The sequence below is a fragment of the Bos indicus x Bos taurus genome, chromosome 20 (assembly GCF_003369695.1).
Source record: "Bos indicus x Bos taurus breed Angus x Brahman F1 hybrid chromosome 20, Bos_hybrid_MaternalHap_v2.0, whole genome shotgun sequence".
NCBI lineage: Eukaryota > Metazoa > Chordata > Mammalia > Artiodactyla > Bovidae > Bos > Bos indicus x Bos taurus.
In genome coordinates this window covers 70,661,272-70,683,068 of record NC_040095.1, presented here as the reverse complement: position 1 = coordinate 70,683,068, position 21,797 = coordinate 70,661,272, and the positions used below count along the sequence as shown (strand labels likewise).

The 21,797-nt window shown below is 57.4% G+C and overlaps 1 long non-coding RNA gene across 3 annotated transcripts; it reads left to right on the top strand.

Moving 5' to 3' along the window:
• The first annotated feature begins 9,483 nt into the window (after positions 1-9,483).
• Positions 9,484-18,188, top strand: LOC113879080. 3 transcript variants are annotated; one of them, XR_003507186.1, is made up of 5 exons: positions 9,484-9,647; positions 10,266-11,043; positions 11,685-11,805; positions 15,548-15,675; positions 16,159-18,188. It is a non-coding gene; the product is annotated as an uncharacterized LOC113879080 (long non-coding RNA). The 3 variants fall into 3 exon arrangements; XR_003507187.1 differs by lacking the exon at positions 9,484-9,647 and having other exon boundaries at positions 9,761-10,635; positions 10,772-11,043; XR_003507185.1 differs by lacking the exon at positions 9,484-9,647 and having other exon boundaries at positions 9,761-11,043.
• Positions 18,189-21,797: the final 3,609 nt, after the last annotated feature.

The window sequence follows — 21,797 nt, the reverse complement described above, 5'->3', positions numbered from 1 at the left end:
CTCTAAACCCAGGGGGGTCTCATCTTGATGTCTTAATTACATTGGGAAAGACACTGTTTCTAAACAAGGTCACACTTGTCCCATGGTACCGGGTGTAGGACCTGGATACGTCTTTCTGCGGGGGTAGGGGGTGGGAGGAGGGACAGTCCACCCCACTGCAGCCAGCTAATCTCGGGTGATTTTTGGCAAAATGCATGAATAGATGTTAAGGATGGACTACAGCCTGTGTTGGCTCCACGTGACCCCTCGGGCCATCCCCTCCATCACCAGTCGAGGTCAGGGCTTGGGACTCCGTGCCATGTGAGTTGGGCATTGTCACCTCAGTGGAAGCAGCTCAGCGAAGATGCCCACGTCCCAAAGCGAGCTTTCGGCACCAGCACCCTTGCGGGCGGCTCAGGGAGTCACAGGACGCGCCAGCCCTGGACGAGCTCTGCCGTGGGCCTGGGGGCCCCTCCTGCTCTGGGGCCTGGGGTCACCGCGGCTTCACCCCACCCCCAAACACCCTCTCCTTCTTTGCTTCACTCGGTGATCCCTTTGGAAGAGTTTTCCATACGCATCCGACCGTGAAATGCCCGGGCGCCCAGCTCACTGCGGTGTTTCTACTTTCTCCAACCCACACATCTCGCTGGCCGAGCTGCCCCGGGTACCCACCGGCCATCCTGTCCTGGCTGTGTTCTGAGTGAGGAGGTGTCTGGGCGGCAAAACCCCTGAGAGCCATGGGGACGCCTCCTCAGGGCCCCTCCCCAGGGCAGGGGGCGAAGGGGACGGTGTGGGCGGGTGTGCTTCTGAGGCTCTGAAGGAGCCCCTTTTGTGCTTCCTTATTCAACTCGACACTGATGCAACCTGAAGGAAGAAAAGAAAAGAAAATATTACCTACTTGGGGATTGCCACCTGTCCACACATGATGCTCATAAACGTCAGCCAGCCGAGAAGTCTTGCACGTATCTGCAAGCGTCTAGTGCTCGGTGAAGAGAGGCGTTTTCTCTGTACTCAACTCAGTCTCAAGAGCACAGTCCAGTGTGGAAACGCAAGGAAAGCACCGCTTCTGTGCTCTAAGGAACTGATGCTTCTGTGCTCTAAGGAACCGATGTGAACTGATGTCTCCTTAAACCGACACGGCTCCCTCGGTGTTTCCTAGGTTCTGGGTGGATGGCCTTTGGGCCCTTCCTACCCCGCAGACCTGGCAGAGATGAGGATGGGCCCGGGAAGCCTCTGTCTCGGGCAGAGCCGGGCTGCCCGGGAGGGGCCGGCCTGACCAGCATCTCGGTCCCACTGTATTGGTCTGCTGCCCGCAGCACAGCTGCTCCCTGATACCTGGGCGGTCCTGGGAGCTCTGGAGGCGGCAGGATGGTGGAGGCGCCTTCTCTGGACTGTGGGCCCCACAGGCTGGAGCCGCTGTACCCGGGAGCACCTGAACCCCCTGCCCGCCACAGGCTGCCCGCCCTCCCAGAGACGCTCCTGCCGTCCACCCGGCCCGCCCCGGTCCCTCAGCGCCTGGACACTCAAGGGCATCTCTCTGCTGACCCCCTCCTTCTCAGCCTTCCTGCTCAGGTCCCCAGACGCCCCTGGAGTCTCTGCCCACCCTCCCTGGGCTGGTGGCCCCCCGCCTCATCCACCCCCGACAGCACCTTCCCCAGTCTCCCTTGTCTCTCCTGGCCTCTCTTTCCCGCCTGCCCCTCCTCCACGTCCCTCTCACCTGGACCAGGTTAGAGCCATTTCATAGACAGGAAAATCGCAGCACAGGAGACAGCGGCTGAGATCCGATCCGGGACCAGTGAAGACTGAAGCTGTTTCCTCCTGTGGACGAGTCAGGGTGGTCCGTGTCCTGGGTCACCTGTCTCTGCAGGTGGCCTTCCAGAGAGAGGTCCTATCTCTACAACACGTGGATTCCAGACAAGATTGTTTTCCTCAAAGATAAAGACCCTGGACCTCAAGTCAGTATCTAGATACTTGACGGGATGCTACACCTCATGTGTAGTTTCCAGCTGTCATTTAATGTTCAGCCCACGTGGGGTAACCCTGAGGCTGTGGCTGGGGATCTGAAACCCCTTTCACGAAGACGCAGGCCCTGGGAATTTGGTCATCACCACACCCTCTTCCTTAGCAGCATCACCTGTTCCAGTTTTTGGCACGGAGCAAGTGTTCCCCGGTTTGGAACGTGAGCCGAGATGACACGCTCTTCTGTGGGCCTCGGCGCAAACTAGATTTTGAAACTCAGAGGCACAGCTTCTTCACACATTGCAATTGCAGAACAAATGTTTGCATGTAATTTTGCTTCCGAAAATGTCAAAAAAAGCAAAATATGAAAACATATTCTCAAAGGAGTGATCTTTTATGAAAAATTGCTTACGGTAATTCTTTCCAGTTGGCACTGAGAAATACTGTGTCGAAATATTTTTACAGTCGAAGTTGCGAAGAGAGACCTCACGTTTCAGAAGAAGGGTATGCTCCAGAAGGAGGCGATTCACTGTGAGGAGGGGGCAGAGGCCAGGCCACATCTATCCTCAGCTCCTTAGCAATAGAACACACACATTTCAGAGGGAAGCTTGGCCAGCCGGATAGACTGCATTCCCCAGCCCACCTGCCAGTTAGCTGTGATCAGTATAAGCTCTGGCAGCAGATGGGATGTAGGCACAAGATGTGTGGAACTTGAAGGGTGAATGTAATGAGAGAGTGTCTTCTTGCTGGCTGGAAGGTGAATGCAATGGCTGGAGCCACAGCCTCCATACTGGGACATGAGACAATTTTGGGAGTGGAAGGCATGCTAGCAGACCAATCCAAAAGAAGAAACCTGAGTCCTGGACCACATGAAGGATACTCCCAACCTTCTGTGGCTACTGCTGGCAGTTATGGTTGTGAGAAGAAGTAAGCTTCTCTATCTTTAAGTTATTGTTTGGGATTTTTCTGTTACTTGCACATAAACTTAATCCTAATGAATATAGAGGCCACTAGGGGTGCTTGGACTAAAAAACCCCAGGCCAAACACACACACACACACACACAGACAAAGCCTGAGCAAAACCTACAAGATGTGCTTTTGATCTTTTTGTATGGACATAGATCTAGGTACTGATCTTTGTGCATTGATGTAGAAGCCCCTTAAGCCCCTCTGAATATGCCTTCTCCTGCTTCCTCTCCAATCCCTTTGTTGTTTCTCTTCCCAGCTCCTATAAGACCTTTTGGCCTGGTTCCCGTCACCCCTTCCCATACCACTTCATTCCCCAAAGACCACCCTTCTCTCCTTCAGGAGGGCCTCCTGCCCTGGCTGGTCTGACATCTCCTGAACCTTTTTATCACTTCAAAGATCTAGAACGCTGTCAGTCTTCAGGAGACATATCTCAAAGATGCCACCTTCGCTCTCAGCTCCTGAGATATTTTGGTTATATAATATTATTATCTGAAAAAGGGAGGAACAGTTTCACTCGAAGACCCGAAAAGTTTCTTCTGGAAGGTGCAGTGACATGTATCTCCATATCTTGACCTAACTAGCATATAGTAGGTCCCAAGCTCTGGCTGGAAGGGGGAGCCTGGGGTGTGAATGTGGGTCTGCCCCCAGCCAGGGGGAACACCTGCATCGTCACAGGTGGCCAGCAGGTGCGTGTGGGAAAGAGGAGCCGGAAAGGTCCAGAAACTTGAGGAAGGGAGAAGCAACTCCTGCTGGCGGGTCAGGGAGTTCTCCGAGGAGGAGTGGACCCTTGAGGAAGTCTGGAAAGAGGCCCAGGAGGAGGGCAGTGAATGGGGAGGTGAGGACGCCGTCCACTCAGGCCCGGGGGTGGAGGTGGGGTCCATGCAAGCCGGCCCCCGGCCTCCCTGTACTCCTCTCACAGGCGCGTGAGTGCGGGGCGTCGGGTCCTCAGCAAGGCCTCTTGCACGGGGAGGTGGGGGAGGGGTGGAGCCATATTCCCTGCTCAGCCTGGAGGAGTGGGCGCAGCAGCTGTGCACCCGGCAAGTGCTGCTCACAACTTGAGCCTGTGCACACCTGTACCTGCACACTCCGCCCTCCTCACTCCCTTCTCCAGGGCCTGATGCCCATGGTGGCCCTGGGGTTCACTTTGTGTAAGAGGCTCTTGCTTCAGCAAACAGGGTGTCCTGCTGAGTGGAAGCGCTTGGTCTCAGAGCATCTCCCGAGCTGGCTCCTTGACGTCGGGCTTTCGGTCACAACAGGATCTGGGTTCCCATTATCAGCACTTAGATTGCTAAGCTGGGAACTTGACCTGGAGCAGAGGGCTTCTACGAGCCTCTTGATCGTCAAGACTCATTAAGGGGGTGTGGCTCCTGAGACAAGAGGTGGAAAGTGACTCCCGTGTTTGCGGAAGGACTTCTGAGCCAGGACTTGGAGCACGTGCCCGGGCGAGCAGCCGGCGTGCCGAGAAGTGCGTTGAGTCAGCGTTGAAGCCACACGTACTCCGTGTCATCTTGTGACTTGAGAGTGGCCTCCATCTGGAGTACGTGCTGAACACCCGGTCCTTCTGCTGTCGCCGTCCTCGGGCTGCACAGAAAGCTTCCTCACCAGCCGGCTGCGTCCGTCTGCTCGGCCAGGGTGGACCTCCCGGCGCGGGCAGGGCTGTCTTCTGGCATCCGTCTCAGCAAGTCACCCCTCCCCACCCCCTGCCAGGTTCAGAATTAAAGGATTATCCCGGAAATACTCTTGTAACCGGTGGTGACTCCACCGTGGGAACAAGTTGACACCAGTCCCGTCTTTTTCAGTCACAGGAGTTAACGTTCTCTGCTGTGAAGAGACAGCAGTGTCCATGAAGAATCCCTGCAGGATCCCAGCAGGGCCGTGGCGACGAGCCCAGCCTCTGAAGCTCGGGAGCCCCGTGCAGTGCCCGTCTGCTCCCCCAGGCGTTTCTGCAGTCACCACCGAGCCTCACGGGCATGAAGCGTGAAAACGGGGTTCCCATGCTGGGAAATGCAATGGGTCTCCCCACGCCCGCAGAGGGGGCCCAGTGAGTTTGAACTCCAAGGATGTAGAGCAGGGGCTTGCTGGGCCTGTTGTCTAAGCAATTACGTCTTCAGAGTCAGGGCTTGGAGAGTGGCCACCAGTCCCGGGCCTGAGGGCTTCCTGAAGGGAGCCTGTCGTCAGCTGACGGGCCTGTGACGGGATCCTCGGGGCTGCAGGGGACATTAGACAGAGCCCTGTGGTGTCTCCAAAGTCCAAATGTAGAGGCCCTGTGAGAGGGGCCGCCCTGTGTGTCCACCCTGTGACACCCTAGCCAGTCCCTCTTCTTTGCTTGTCAGCCCCGCCGTGCTGTATATGACACGTTTCTTAGGCTCTAACCTAAATCTGTTTCTTAATCCTTAAAAAAACTCTGTTAGCTCAGCAGTAAAGAAAGTTTCTAGCGACGAGAGATTCCATCGGATATGAAGTCTGTGGACATGTTACCATTTCATCAGCGTTGCAGGTTCTGATTCGATCGGCTGAGTAACAGCCCACGGAGTCCCGGATCTGCACGCTTCCGCCAGAATCTCACCCTCTGCATCAGCACATGACCACTTCCTTACCGTTAGGGACGCTCAGGCTGCCTCTGGTCCCTTTCAGATCCTCAGAGCCAGCGAGCTTCCTCTCCGCCAGGCCTGAAAGGGATGCTCGCAGGTCTGGTCTGGCTGCAGGACACGGATGGAATGATACAGGGCGGATGACGGCGTTCACAGAGGAGACACAGCCCCGGAGAGGAAGATGGAGCAGGCAGATGTTGGGGACACGGGGTTACCCCCAAGCAGGCTGCTGGCGCTGGACCCAGGGGTCGATCCGTCCCTTGGGACTGAGCTTGAGGAGATCGAGAGGAAGGACCTGATGGCCCCATAGGGGCTGGGGTCCCCGGTGAGCAGAGGGGAGTGGGCCTCGGAGCATGTGAGGGGGCTGCAGGGGGTCAGAGGTCTTCCCGCCGTGACGACGATGCCGTCCTGCACCGACAGCTGCGCGTTAACTGTCCACGCGCTGAGAGTGCGCCCCAGTCGGAGAAGCAAGCCCTCTTCCTCCTCCTTCAGCCTGGAAGCCGTGGGACTGGCCCCAAGGGTGCGGCCTCTGGACGGTGCCCACCCCACTGGCACAGCCTCCCTGGGAGGCGCTCGTGTCCATCGGCCAGGGACAGCGTCCTCGCCCCGGATGCCCGGCACAGTCACCCTCAAGCCTCAGGGCCCCTCTCCCCTCCTCTTCCAGAGCATCCTCTGCAGTATGGGGGCACTGGGGGGGGGGCGCCCCTCCCCGGGTGAGGTTCTGGTTGCTGCAGGACCTCCTCACTCCCAGACCCCAGACCCACGTAGGCCTCTGTGATGCCCCCCGAAAGAGGAAGATCCAAGCAAGCACTGTCTGCTGCCCGCGGGCACCCAGGACCTGGCCGAGCTGGAATCTGAGGCCAGGTGAGAAGGTCGCACAGCTGAGGTCAGAGGGAAGCCCTTCCCCAGGGCATGCGAAGCAGAAGGGAGCTTCCCTGGCCGGGCTTGGGGCCCCTGTGGCCTGGGCTGGGTGTTTCCTCCTTCATTCAGACCTTGTCCTGTGGCAGCTCCTCCTTCATTCGGCGGACCCTGTCCTGCGGTGGCTCCTCCTTCATTCGGACCTTGTCCTGCGGCTTTAAAACGTTCGTGACGTGCTGCTCCTCCTCTGCTCATTTTCAGCAAACGTTCAGTGTCATCCCTGATCTACTGTCGTAACTTTATACTTTTCCCTTAAAGAAAGCCCGTTGTTGTTCAGTCACTCAGTTGTGTCTGACTCTTTGCGACCCCACGGACTGCAGCACGCCAGGCCTCCCTGTCCTTCACAGTCTCCCAGAGTTTATTCAAACTCATGTCCATCGAGTCGGTGATGCCATCTAACCATCTCATCCTCTGTCGTTCCCTTCTTCTCCCGCCTTCAATCTTTCCCAGCATCAGGGTCTTTTCCAGTGAGTCCGCTCTTCCCATCAGGTGGCCAAAGGATTGGAGCTTCAGCTTCAGCATCAGTCCTTCCAATGAACACTCAGGACTGATTTCCTTTAGGATGGACTGGTTGGATCTCCTTGCAGTCCAAAGGACTCAGGCCCCTCCGTCCAAGGGATTCTCCAGGCAAGAATACTGGAGTGGGTTGCCATTCCCTTCTCCAGGGGATGTCCCCCACTCAGGTATGGAACCTGCATCTCTTATGTCTCCTGCGTTGGCAGGCATGTCTTTTCACCACTACCACCCCCTGGGAATCTCTAAGAAAGTGCCTACAGTTGTATGAATGCCAGGCCCCGTGAGACACGGAGCGGCCACCTCTCCCCAGGCCTGAGAGCAGGCATGTAAAGGGGCCCCTGGGACCCTGGACAGCCTCTCCTGGTGGGACAGGCTGTGCGAGGCCTCCACTGCTGCGGGGACATCTTCTCCATAGCTTTGTCTCCAACATCAAACGGGTCTCGTTGCTGCGTAGAAGACGCGTTAAAAACAGCGGTGCCTGGGGGCAGCCAGAGTGACCTGGAAATCGGGCTGGGTGTGGGCGAGGGGGCTGGCCGGCATGGGCTCTTCCTTGGCTCCCTGAGCTGATCCTGAGTCATCCCCTGACCCCGCACTTCTGCCCAGGGCATGTCCTGAGCCGGGCGGCCTCACCAGAGGCTGAGTCAGCCTCTGCCCGCTGGACGAGTCCCCGAGGCTGTGCCGTGGGCACGTGCCTGCTGTAGGTGGAGAGGCTGCCCGGGGTTTCTGCCCCCAGCCCCATGGTCCCCACCCCGGGACCCCAGGGCCGGGCTGTCCTGGCAGCTGGCCCTCCTGCCAGGGTGCCGTCCACACCCTGGAAGCCACTCTCCAACCGATCAGCCGTCTGCCCCTCGAGGTGAGTCCTTCAGCGCCGGCCAGCAGACCGTCACTGCCCACCTGCCCCCTTGGGGTGAGTCTTTCAGCGCTGGCACAGTGGCCATCCCTGCCTGCCCAGGGCCTCCTCACCAGCTCATCCACTTCTCGTCTCTGCTCCAGAAAATCAGGAACCTGCACTGGATGACTGCCAACATCCGGAGCGGATTTTGTCACCAGCGGCTCTGCGCGGCTTTTCTCTGGGGGAGGCTCCTTGAGATGACAGCGGCTGTCAGGACTCCCCACGTGGCCGGGGGGATGGCCCCGCAGCCCACCTCACAGCTGTGGGGGCACAAATCTCCGCCCTCGGGTGCGGTCCGCATCTCATCTCTGAGGGGGGCCCTCGGGGGTGGGCCCCTGAGGACAGGGAGGCGTGTGTGTGTCCTTCACTGGCTGTTCCCGCGTCTGCCAGGCCCTTGGGAGACGCTCGGCCAGGTGCGCTGAAGAAATGGATTAGAGGACACGTGAGCGGGGGTGAAGAGAGAGCCTGTGATGGTAGTCCCGCGCTGAGAACACACAAACGCCCCGGAACGGTCCACTTCACAATGGTTAAAATGGTGAACTTTATTTTATGGTTATTTTACCGAAATTTAAAAAAACCCACAAGCGAATTAGTGACCAATTGTGGCAAGTGTAACCCTGTGGCTCAGTCGGTAAAGAATCCGCCTGCAGCGCAGGAAACCCAGGTTCAATCCCTGGGTTGCGAAGATCCACTGGAGAAGAGAATGGCAACCCACTCTGATGTCCTTGCCTGGAAAATCCCATGGACAGAGGAGCCTGGTGGGCTGCAGTCCACAGCGTGCTGCAAAGAGTCAGGCAAGACTGAGTGTCTAACACTACTCCACTACTGGCCTTGAAGTTGAAAGCTGGGGATTACCTTCATGACTTTTGAGTAGGGAAGGATTTCTGAGTAAGTCCACCCGGAGCACCAGCCAAAGTGCCACCAGCACACTGAGACAGCGTCGTACGCGGTGGGGACCTCCCTGCAGGCCCAGCGGTCAAGGCTCTCCCTCCCAGCACAGGGGGCCTGAGTTCAGGCCCCGCTGGGGAACGAGACGCCACACGCCACAGCTGAGACCTGGCACAACCAAATGGATGAATAGAAGCAAACTATTAAAAAAGACAGCATGTTAAAAGTTTCACTGTAAACCGGCTGAAAATAAAAGCCACAACTCGGCAAAAAAAAAAAAAATAGTCACAGTGAGCATCGTGGGAAATGCCCGCACTCTGTGATAGCCTACAGACTGTCTGCGTGGCTCTGGGAAAGAAAAGTGAGCACAGGCCCTGCCTGGAGGGGGAACCCACAGGGCAGGAGGGATGAGGAGATGCTGGAGCTCATGGACGCGCGGGAGACGCACCCCAGGACATGCGTGAGAGGGGTTGATGGGGCGGTGCTGGGGTCTGACCGGCTGGCCGGGCCGTGGGGCTCGGTGGGAGGAAGGGCCCTCCGGAGCCAGCATGCAGACACCTAGTCGGTGGAGACGCACTGCCCTGCGATCCAGGAACACACAGAGGCGCCCTCGGTAGAGAAGCGTCTGGTTTGGGAACTGTGAGATGTGAGAGTCCGTGGAGGAGGGCGGTGGCGAGGGAAGATGCTGGCAAGAAGCCCTGAGCCGTCAGGCAGGGAACCCGGAGCCCTGGTGCTGGGCCCGAGTGGGGGAGCCGCAGCAGAGCGGGGCTGCTCCTCTTTTCTAGAAGCCCGGAAACAGTCACAGCATTAGTGCTGAGGAGTGGCCGGGTGCCAAGTTCTAACAGCTCTTCCGACGGGACTCGGGTCCTTCTAAGACACGGAGTGGATCCTTCTAAGACACGGAGTGGATCCTGACCAGTAGACACAGGAGGTGGTGAGACACCGTTTGGAAAGTTGAAGGGACGTAAATGACCCCGGGGCGGACGGGGGGTGCGCCGAGAGTGGGGACAGAGGCGGATGGGAGGTGGGGGTGGGCAGCATGAGGCTGGGCCCCGGGCACAGGGGAGCAGGCGGGCTGACCCAGGACGGGTGCTGAGAACACCCGTGGTCCGTATGGAACTGGGAATGTGAACTTCAGGCCCTGAGCTTTGCTCTTTTGATGCTGAAACTATGGTGTCTCGTAGTTTAATCTCCGCCCTTAGATTTCATTTCTGTTGGAAGGTAAGATGCTGACGGCAGGCTGTCTGACGGCCCGCGGCATCTGCATGCAGCTCCGTGGCCAGGCGCTTCCCCTTCCAGAGTAAAGCTGAAGAGAACGTGCATCTCATTTCCCCAAGCCGTGCTTCTGGTGGCGTCAGCCCCTCTGTGGTGCCCGGCCTTCCACGGGCTTTGTAGTGTCAGCAGACGGATTATTTCAGGCTGACACTTGGCACAGACGGTTCTCAGCCAAATGTGATTCCAATGGGGAGGGTTTGGTCTCGGTTATTCCATGCGGCTTTGTTGAAGGAAAGGAAGAAAACCAGCTCCTGGTTCTGCGATATTTTAATTTTAGATGGAATTTGCGGTGACCCTGGCTGGCCGGCAGTGAGCTTTCAGTGTGGACTGACATTTTGGCGACTTTGGGAAAAGGAACCTCATTCACACAAGCCAGGGCTCTGGGAACGGTCGCCCCGCCTTCCCGCCAAGGCTGGGCTGTGACGCTGACCCAGCGCGGCACACAGATCCCTCTGTCCCCCGCTGGATGCCCGCCAGGCTGCCACGGTCTGCGGAGCAAGACCCTCAGTGCGGGAGCCTGGCTCAGCCCTGGAAACCGCGGCTCAACAAAAAGCCTCTGTTGTCCTCGCAACGGTCTTTGCACAGAGAGGGTCCCGGCTGGCCTGGGCTGCAGGACGGATTCGCAGATGGACCTGAGAGAAAGCTCTGTAATTAGGTCAGCCCGGGGGTGGGGTGGGGGGGCACCCTCTTCTGGTTCAGTGGGTGAACCCGAGGAGGAGACCCTGCCCCATGACTGTCTCCAGCACCTAGGAATTCATGACCACCTTTCCTTTCCTTCCTGAGGCGCTCCGTCAGTGCGGAGTTTTTGGGGAGGCGGCACTGAGTCAGACCAGTACTCGTGTGCCGGCTGTGAGAGGCCCCCAGACCCGGGACCAGGGCGTGGCCTGGGCAGACCTCCAGCCCTGCGGGTTTTGTGTGACTGCTGCATTCAGTTCTCAGTCCTCTTTTGTCTTCAAAACCTGAGCCGTTTGGATGGTGCCTGGAGGGAAGTGGGGATCCGCTGACCCCGAGAGGAGAGCGTGTCCAGGGGCGCGTGGACCTCAGCCACCTGCTGAGTGAGCTCGGGCCTCCTGTTCTTCACTGCGCCAGGAGGGAGGGGAAGGAGGGGAGGGAGGGGAGGGAGGGGAGGGCGAGGGAGGGGAGGGAGGGGAGGGAGGGGAGGGACCCGCCCCCCCCCCCCCCCCCGGAACCCCGAGCAGGTGAGACTGGCCGCCCATGATGGTGATGGGTCCCAGGCACGGCCCACCACAAAGGCTGCGGAGGAAGCTCTGTCGTTCCCCAAGGGACTAGGTGGGCGTGTCTGGAGGGGTCCAGAGCCGGGAGGACACGTGGGCTGAGGGGGTGGGGTGCGGCTGGCTCCCGGAGGGGGTCCTGCTATGTCTGGCCTTGGAACATGAGGGTCTTGTCTGCCACCATCCGGCCTTTCTGGGCTGTCCGGGTGTCCAGTCAACACAGCTTGGCTCCCAGGAGGGACCAGCGCTCCTCTCAGCGGAGGCTGCGGGGCCCCCTTGTCCGCTCTGCGGGGCAGCAAGAAGAGAGGGTGCGCTTCCTTTGCTCTGCTGGCTCCCTGTCCTCAGAGCGACGCCCGGCGGGCACGTCTGCAGAGCTAGCTGCGGGCGGTCAGCCAGGGCTGGGGTGGTGCTGAGGCTGTCTGCCAGCCTCTGCCCTCCCCTTCCCTCTTCTCTTTCCATTCCAGGTTTCAGGGAGTTACTTTCACCCGTTCCCACCTCTCTGAGGGGTGGGCGGGTGCAGGACGGCTCTGCGTGGTTTTCAGGTGTTTTCATCTGGATGCACATCGGTGGGCGTTCCGCAGGCAGGTGGGTGTGTCCTGAACGTGGCCACCTGGGCTCCTGGGGAGGACAGGAGCCTGTGGAGGCGGGTGATGGATGTGCGGTCCACGTGCCAAGCAGCAGCTCTGCGGACCCAGCCTCGGGACATGGCGCAGGCCAGGCGGGATCCCCGCATGCCCCTGCCCCAGGCTGGGGACCCACCCCTCGGAGTCCTCCTCCGTGGGGTGACTGGGCTGGGCCCCCCCACTCTGACACCTGTGCGGATTTTCACCGTGTTTTCAAGGCTCCCCGGAAGACAACGCCCCAGGGGCTCGTGAGAACACCCGTGGGCTCGGGGCCCCACGGCGGCTGATTTTCCCACCGGCCACTCCTTTCTGACCGCCCCGTGTGGCATCCGTGTGGCTGTGACTCTCTCTGGGGCGGCCCAGCGGGGCCATGTGGCATCCACGTGGCTGTGACTTTCTCCGGGACGGTCCAATGTGGGAGGCTTTCAGTTAAATAGGACGTTAGTTTGGAAGCTGTCCTTTCTGTCAAAACAAGGATGATACAACCGCGCAGTAATGACTCCGTAGAGTTTCCTAGTTTTCATAAAACAGACCAGTGCTGCCGACGGCCAGGCCCTCCCCACGGCTCGAGGGAAGCGCGCTGTGGTCTCCTGTTTCCTCCTGAACACCTTCTGTGGTTTCGGTTTCACACCTCGGGATGGGACGGAGGGGCAGCGTTCTGGGGCCGAGAGCATCCTTTCTCCGCTCACCAGGGCACTGGCTGGAGTGGACGGGGCGTGTGCAGCAGGGCGGGGTGGGAGGGCCGGGTGTGTCCATGTGATGGGAGCACTGGGTGGGCGCGGAGTTCGGAGAATCACTGTAAGCTCACAGTACCCACCTCGCCCCAACCCCGCCCGGGCTGATCTTGGCAGAACCAGCTCCAGCTCTGAATCGGGCGCTCAGAGTGTTCCTCCGTGCTCTGAGCTGTGCAATCCGAGGTTCCCTCCTGAAAACGGCTCTCAGATGTTCCCTGCGGGAGGACATGTCGAGATACAACGCCCCCCGACTCTGTCCACAGTGGCAGCTCTGGTTTCCCACGAGGTTTCACCTGCTCCCAGAGTGATCTTTCTTGTCATTCCTCCCGGAGTTGCCTGTCTGTGATTCTGCTCCAGGGGCACCCAGGACGGGGTGGGCTTCTGGGTGTAGGAGGGGGAGCAGGGAGGCCCCTGCAGGGTCTGTGTTGAACCAGGACCGCCAGAGGGGCAAAGGGCGCGCAGCCACCGCACCCGTGTCTATGGCTGTGAGGTTGCCACCTTCCTGTGTGTTCTCGATGGAATGAGTCACCTGGGGGTCATGTACATGTGAGGACGAGGTCAGGGCCGGTGACTGAGGACCGTGAGGAATTCACATGCAGGCCGTCCAGCCGGATACCCCCGAGCTGGGCAAAAAGTGAACGTGTTACTTGCTCAGTTTTTGTATTTGACCCTTTGCAATGCTAGGGATTATAGCCCACCAGGCTCCTCTGTCCATGGATTCTCCAGGCAAGAATATTGGAGTGGGTGGTCATTCCCTTCTCCAGGGGATCTTCCTGACCGAGGGATAGAACCTGGGTCTCCTGCATTGCAGGTGGATTCTTTACTGTCTGAGGAAGGGATCATTTTACTTTGACCCAGGGATTGAACCTGGGTCTCTTGCATTGCAGGAGGGTTCTTTAGTGTCTGGGAAGAGGGTCATTTTACTTCCAAACTGTAGGCAGGGGTGGCTGTCACGTCCTGCCACTGACCCAACACGTCTGCCACAGACAGCTCTGGCTTTCACCCACCCCTCCACACCCCCTCCCTGCACCTCAGCCCCCGTCCCGGGACACAAAAGCACATTCCTGACGACCTCCGGCTCTGACCTGGGGGGTCAGATACAGTGTGGCCTGCACAGGGAAGGCTGCCCCAGGAAGAAGTCGCTGTGTGAGGCTGGCGGTGAGCAGGTGCCCCCAGAAATCGGGTGGAGCTGGCGAGGGTGGAGGGCGTGGCGGCTGGTCATCCGTGCAGTCAGGACCCTCACAGGTCACACCTCACGAGTGTGAGGGGTCCGGGGACGGACAGGCACTGAGAGCTGAGGTTCTGCTGGAATTCAGCCTTGCCACTGTTCTCGCATTAGCTGTAGCCGTTGTCCCCCTGTTGTCATGGGGTGAGCGATCACAGCTGAGGTTGAACGGCCACAAAGCCAACAGCCCTGGGGGCCAGCCCCGCACGGCCATGGGTGGGCCTCCAGGGACCCCTGGGGACAGGCAGGGTCCTGGCTGACCCCCACCAAAGATGGGCAAAGGGGGCCTTGAACTGTAGGGTCCGTGTCCAGCTGGGAGTGGGTGTAGGTGGGCTCGAGGCAAGACCCTTGCGTGCAGCAGGTGTGAGATACCCAGACCGCCAGTGTTGGTGAGGTCGCGTACTGCTGTCCGAGCTGGGGCTCTGCACCCGCATCCGTGCCCTCAGAGAGTGGGCTCCGTCCCCCGGGGCCTCCAAGGCGCCTGCACCCCTCGGAGTTGGGAGGCAATGCGGCACTCCCGGTGGGGTGTGGGGGTCATTTCTGGACAGAGGCCCCGGAATCAGTGCCTTCGTAGTTCTTTTCCAAGCAGGCGCTCGTTGTCACCACAGGCTTCCTCTAGGAGGGCTGAAGCCTGTCTGTGGACGATGCCAGGGGCCTTCCAAGCGTCGATGAGGCCTTTCAGCTCCAGAGGGGCTGTGGGGGAGGGGCTGTGGGTGTGGGTGTGGGTGTGGGCTGTGGGGACGGGCTGCGGGTCTCTAGTGAGAGGCTTTCCCACCCCCAACCCCAGTGTCTGTGCTGCAAACAGGAACTTGGCTGTCAGAGGTCAGTTGACCCCTGGGAACAAGCAGTGCCCGGCTATGTGCTGACCTTGACCAGGAAGTGGGCGTGTCCAGCATGTGGGGCTTTGGGAGAAGGCCACCCCCCGGCTCCAGTCCTGCCCTTGGGCCGGAATCAGTGCCCCTTCAGTGGCTTGACCTGCTCTGCTGGGAAGGCAGCACCCAGGGTTCCACGCCTGAGGGGCCCCGGTGACCCCTGACCAGGCCTGGGCTGTCCTCCCTGGTGGGAGAGGCCCTGGGCTTCAGGCTGGGCCACACGGAGTGGGGTTTTGGATGAATTGGGCAGGCCCTGAACCTCAGATCTGGGGGCGCTGCTGGTGGGGGTGGAGGAGGTGGCTAGGGGCTACTTCCCAGACCTGCCCGTGATGGACAGCCGCACCCCCCACCCCGGGGAAACGTGCTGGAAAATTTACCTCCTCTATTCAGGAGTGTTCTCTGTAAAGGTCACATCCACCCACAAACTTAGAATCTGGGCAGCAGTTCTGTCTGCTGGTTCAATGGCTGCCTGCGCATCCCTGGCACGAAAGGGCAGTGCCCGGGACCATCTTCCTGGAGCTCGGGCTGGCAGCTCTGTCCCTGTCCTGGCGCAGATCAAGCTGGATCCTTTTATGTATTTATTTGTTTGGCTGCCTTGGGTCTTCGTTGCACAAGCAGGATCTTTTGTTGAGCCGCACGGACTCCAGTTGTGCGGCGCGTGCTCCAGAACTTGCGGGCTCAGTGGTTGAGGCTCATGGGCTTAGTCGCCTGGATGCATGGGGGTCTTAGTTCCCTGACCAGGGATCAAACCCGTGTCCCCTGCATCGAAAGGCAGATTCTTAACCACTGGACCACCAGGGAAGTCCCAGAGAGACTGTTCTCAGGTTATAATTTTCACTTTGGCTTGAATAAAGATTTTCATTTCTTTCTTAGATCAACTGATGAAGCTTTTCATCATAACGATAATGTCGGCAACCGCAAACTACTGGAGTCTGCGAAGTGCTGTGCACGTTACCCTGGAGGCCTGGCAGCAGGGTTGGGGGCTGTCAGCTGTTTCACAGGTGAGGGAGCAGGACTCACGGGAGAGAAATCCCCTCAAGTGCTCAGACTTGGGGTTTCAGGGACACCGTGTCATGCTCAGAGGTGGCTGCAGCCTGGGCCCTTTCCTGGGCTATCTGTTTATTTCAGAAATATTCCTTAGGCCAACTTCCCCCAGAAGGTAGGGGGGACTGTTAGGAGGCTGGCGCTGGAGGCCTCCAAGTTCTCCCCTTGTAAGCCCCCCACTGATGCTGAAGCTCCAATCCTTTGGCCACCTGATGCAAAGAGGTGACTCATTGGAAAAGACCCTGATGCTAGGAAAGATTGAAGGCAGGAGGAGAAGGGGAAGACAGAGGATGAGATAGTTGGGTGGCATCACCGATTCAACGGACATGAGTTTGAGCATGCTCTGGGAGTTGGCGATGGACAAGGAAGCCTGGTGTGCTGTGGTCCATGGGATTATGAAGAGTCAGACACGACTGAGTGATGGAACAAAAATTGAACAGGCCCCACCTCAGATCCATGCCAGCGGGTATCAGGAGGAGAAGCCCTGGAGGAACTGGAGGAAGCCAACTGGAGCCTCAGACACGCGAGCGGCTGTGTCCCACTGGGGCGGCAGCAGTGGCCTCTGGAGGAACCTCCAGCTCCTCCTCCGCCACCAGCATAGCGTCCAGACAGAAGCCAGAACTACCCATGAAACATCACGCAGTGTGACATAACTGGGTCACCGAGTGGTCAGATATTTGGTCCGACTTTATTCTGGGTGTTTCTGGGTGAGAACAGGTGATTCTGTGCACCTCTCCAGGCGGGCCTTGTCTGATCAGCGGAGGGCTGCGTCCGGGCACCCACCTGGCTCCTGCCCACTTTCTTCCCGTTCTTCTTGCTGACCAACACGTGTCTTCCGGGCTGGCAGGGATGTGGTCTGTACCAAGAATACTGCCCGGCTCAGAGCAAGGGAAGCCACACCTGAGAGGGCAACAGGCAGGAAGGCCAGGGGTCTCCAAACCCAGGAGACAGGCTGCAAGTGTCAGACACTTTTTCTCTCTCTCTTAAGCGGCAGGAGGAAACAAGTGTTAGCTTTTCTCCCTTCTCTATCCAAATCTAAAGAGGCTTCTTTTAAAATTCTGTGTTGCCATGATGACACCTGGTTCCACCTGAACTTTTCTCAAACCTGGAGCTAAACAATGCGTTTTTCTTGTGGAAACGTTTGTCTTAAGCTATGTTAATGAACTGTGTATTTACCCTAGACTCTGTCTTCAAATCGGTTCTGCCTGAGACTCAGGACCAACTGACAAACCGGCGTTTGTACTCATGCACTGCTCTCGTAAGCTATGTTAGTGAGACTGCGTTTGCTTGGAAACTTGCCTTTCTTCAAGATTCACGTTAATCGTCTTATGGCTCAGGATGACCCACCTGGTGCCAATGTTATCTCAAAATGCATGTGTGGGTGAGGGGTCTGGTGCCCTTCTCTGAGTTTTGAGACTTTTCCTTTTTCTAATTAGCAGACCGCTAGTAGCTATATAACATTCAGCTAAAGACTGGCCCGGGGCACTCTTGCGGCCCCCTTCTGATGTCTATGTCAGAAGCTTTCTCTATCTCTTTTATACTTTAATAAAACTTTATTACACAGAAGCTCTGAGCGATCAAGCCTCGTCACTGGCTCCGGATTGAATTCCTCTTCTCTGGAGGCCAAGAATCCTGGCATCTTTCATGGCTCAGCAACAACTTTTCATACCTGGAAGGAGTTTTACTGGAGATGAAGGGCAGTTCAGAGCGCCCAGCTCTGTGTGACCGACAACTGCCATGTCACTAAAACTTGACCATCGGGGTGACTGGGGACCTGTTTTTTTTTTTGATCAGAGTCTGAATTAGAGGCTCCCTTTAGAGAAACACAGGCTACTTTCTTTATGTTAGATGACAGATGGCAAAAGATGAGTAACTAAGCATTTCCAAGGACGATTTCTGCCAGTAGGTGATGGATAAACTGCGGTCCGTCCAGACAGTGGAATATTATTCGCTGCTTTAAAACATGAGCTATCAAGCCATAAAAAGACACGGAGGAATCTTAAATGCACGTTACTGAGAGGAGCCAATCTGAAACGACGCCAAGTCTAGGTCGTGCTGGAAAAGGCGAAGCCTGGGAACAGCAGACGCGTCTGTGGCCACCAGGGTGTGTGGGCTGGGGTGAGCAGCAGGAAGCACGGCGGAGTCCAGGCGAGGAGACCACTCATGCAGCTCACTGTGCATTTGTCCAAACCCACAGAATTCATGGCGCCAAGCGGCCCCAATGTGAGCCCCGGGCTTCAGCTAATCATAGCATATTAGTATTGTATTAGTATTAGTAATGTATTAGTATAAACTAATAGTGTATTAGTACGGGCCCATCAAGTGTAACAGGGGCACCTCATCAGAGCAGGGTATTTGTAATAAGGAAACTGCAGGTCAAGGGGAGGAGAGGTGCGTGAGGACTCTGTACTTTCTGTTCGATTTTTCTGTAAACTTAGAAGTGTTATAAAAAATAAAGTTTAGGAATTATTTAAAACTCTGTTGTCTTTCTATATGCTAGCAAAAACAATTAGAAAAAAGCTTTTAAATATTTAAAGCTGCACTAAAAGCAACCAAGAAAAATCTAGTCAAATATACTCAAAATCTTATACAAAAATTTACACGTTATTCAGAAAAAGTTTTAAATCCTAAAGAATAGAGAGAAATACCATGTTCATGAACTGGATTCTTCATATTTAAAGATACAGATTTTCTCCAAGGAGATTTATAGGCTAACTATAATTCCATTGGCAATCGTAGCAGATTGTGCGTCTGTGACATCGACTGAATATTTCTGCAAAATGTATTGAAATATCAAGAGAGTCAGTAATAGACATAATCTTCTTTATTTTGGTCACACGGGGTCTTTGTTGCTATGCAGGCTTTCTCTTTTTGACTTCCCTGGTGGCTCAGCTGGTAAAGAATCCGCCTGCAATGCGGGAGACCTAGGTTTGATCCCTAGGTTGGGAAGATCCCCTGGAGAAGGGAAAGGCTACCCACTCCTGTATTCTGGCCTGGAGACTTCCATGGACTGTACAGTCCGTGCGATGGCAAAGAGTCTGACACGACCAAGCAGCCTTCACCTTCACAGGCTTTCTCTGGTTGTGCTGAGCGGGGCTGCCTGTCTCGTGGCGCCAGGGCTTCTCACTGCGGTCGCTTTTCCCGTTGTGATGACGGGCGGTCGGCGGGCAGGCTTCAGTGGCTGCTGTGAGTGGGTCCTAGTGAGCAGCTGTGTAGAGCACGGGCAGTCGGTGGGCAGGCTTCAGTGGCTGCTGTGAGTGGGCTCTAGTGAGCAGCTGTGTAGTGAGAGCTGTGGCAACAGGGCTTAGTTACACTGAGGCACATAGGGTCTTCCTGGACCAGGGGTCGAACCCAGGTCCCCTGAATTGGCAGGCCAATTGTTATCCATCACTGAGTTATCCACCGAGTTATCCACTGAGTTATCACTCAGTGTTATCCACCACTGAGCCATCAATGAAGGCCAGCAATAGGCATAATCTTGAGGAAGAACAAAGTTGGAGAGCTACTGCTCCTGGACAGAGGACTTACTTAGTTCATGGCAATTAGACAGGGTAAAGTGGAAATAGTAGCATATTCTATTTTCTCGGGCTCCAAAATCACTGTGGTTGGTGACGACAGCCGTGGAATTAAAAGATGCTTGCTCCTTGGAAGGAAAGCTATGACCAACCTAGACAGAGTGAAAAGCAAAGACTTCACTTTGCCAACAACGGTCCATTAGTCAAAGTTATGGGTTTTCCAGCAGTCATGTGTGGATGTGAGAGTTGGACCAAAAGAAGGTTGAGCACCAAAGAATGGATGCCCTTGAACTGCGGTGCTGGAGAAGACTCTAGAGAGCCCCTTGGACAGCAAAGAGATCAAACCGTCAATCCTAAAGGAAATCAACCCTGAATATTCATCGGAAGAACTGATGCTGAAGCTGAAGTTCCAGTACTTTGGCCACCTGATGCGAAGAGCCGACTCATTGGAAAAGACCTTGATGCTGGGAAAGATTGAGGACAGGAGGGGAAGGGGGCGACAGAGGGTGAGATGGTTGGATGGCATCACCGACTTGATGGACATGAATCTGAGCAAGCTCTGGGAGCCGGTGAAGGACAGGGGAGTCCGGTACGCTGTAGTCCACGGGGTCACAAAGAGTAGGACGTGACTTAGCGACTGAACAACAACAATGGTTTATTTATTTCGGCCAGGTCTTAGTCGCAGCATGTAGACTATGGTTCCCTGAGCAGGAGTCAATCCCGGGCTCTTTGCTTTGGAAGGTTGGAGTCTTAGCCACTGGACCACCAGGGAAGTCCCAGGCGGCTTAAAGTTGCAGTAGGTGACACAGTGTGGGACTCTAGAAAGAAAACCAGGCCAACAGGACAAACTGGGCCTCCAGAACAAACATGCGGGGCCCTTTCACTTACACCAGGATTCAAGATTTCTGCTCCACACAAGGATGGCTGAAATGGAAAAGCAGAACTGTAAGCGATGGTCCCAGGGTGGAGCAGCTGCAGCTGGAAGACTGAATCCCTGCTGCGGCTTTGCTCAGGAGCACACAGTGGCCCGTGATGCCCTCCAAGGCGTGTACCCAACAGACCACACCGGCGTTAGCATCCACAGCCCCAGACTGGACACAGCGCCACTGCCCGTTAACAGCACAGCGGACGGAAATCAGTGGTGGGTGAGCACAGCAAGACGGATAGAGGACCCGGGACGCGCTCGAGCGGGACGGGTCTCAGGAGCGCGGTGTTGGGAGCCCACGCCAGCCTGCGTCCTGGCTCGGCTGAGCCAGCTGGACAAGCTGGGCAGAGCTGTGCGGCGTCGGCGGGGACAGGGGCTGGAGGGGCTGGGGGCGGCCGGACGGTGGGGCCTGCGAGCCTGCTGGTTCGGGCTCTGATTATGCTGGCACGGCCGCAGGATGTACCGGATTAAATACTATTTGGCTGTCACGTGTCATATGTTGTCTTTAAGAGATAATGATGCTGTATAAACAGTAACACTTAGATACATGCATACGGCCTCAACAAGCATTTCACAACCAACCAGGACTTTAAACTGCTGTCCTTTCAAAGGGCTCCCAATGAGGGCAGACCTGTTTCAATCGATGGCCTTATTTGCTAAGTGACGAATCAATGTTTTCTCTTGGCTCGGAGTTTTCCTCACGTGTCAAGGGCAGATGGTTGATGAGGTCACGGCTGGCAGACAACTTCTGCTATGCGACAGCCGGGACGGCATCTCCCCATCCCCGGGGAGGGGGCGAGGGTGTGAAGCTGGCCTGAGGTGCCTGGCCCAGGACCCCCCATCCCCAGGGAGCGGGTGAGGGTGTGAAGCTGGCCTGTGGTGCCTGGCCCAGGACCCCCCATCCCCGGGGAGCGGGTGAGGTGTGAGGCCCAGGGCACCCCGTCTCTGGGGAGTGGGCGAGGGTGTGAGGCTGGCCTGTGGTGCCTGGCCCAGGACCCCCTATCCCCGGGGAGCGGGTGAGGTGTGAGGCCCAGGACTCCCCATCCCTGGGGAGCGGGTGAGGTGTGAGGCCCAGGGCACCCCGTCTCTGGGGAGCAGGCGAGGCTGTGAGGCTGGCCTGTGGTGCTCGGACCAGGACCCCCCAATCCCCGGGGAGTGGGTGAGGTGTGAGGCCCCGGGCACCCCATCCCTGGGGAGTGGGCGAGGATGTGAGGCTGGCCTGTGGTGCCTGGCCCAGGACCCCCTATCCCCGGGGAGCAGGTGAGGTGTGATGCCCAGGGCACCCCATCTCCGGGGAGCGGGCGAGGGTGTGAGGCTGGCCTGCGGTGCCCAGCCCAGGACCCCCCATCCCCAGGGAGCGGGCAAGGGTGTGAAGCTGGCCTGCGGTGCCCGGCCCAGGACCCCCCATCCCCGGGGAGTGGGTGAGGTGTGAGGCCCAGGGCACCCCATTCCCGGGGACTGGGCAAGGGTGTGAGGCTGGCCTGCGGTGCCCGGCCCAGGCCAGCCTCTGGGAATTTTGGCAGCTTCACCCTCATTTCCTTCAAAATGTAAATGGCCTGCTGCTGCTGCTGCTGCTGCTAAGTCGCTTCAGTCGTGCCCGACTCTGTGCGACTCCATAGACGGCAGCCCACCAGGCTCC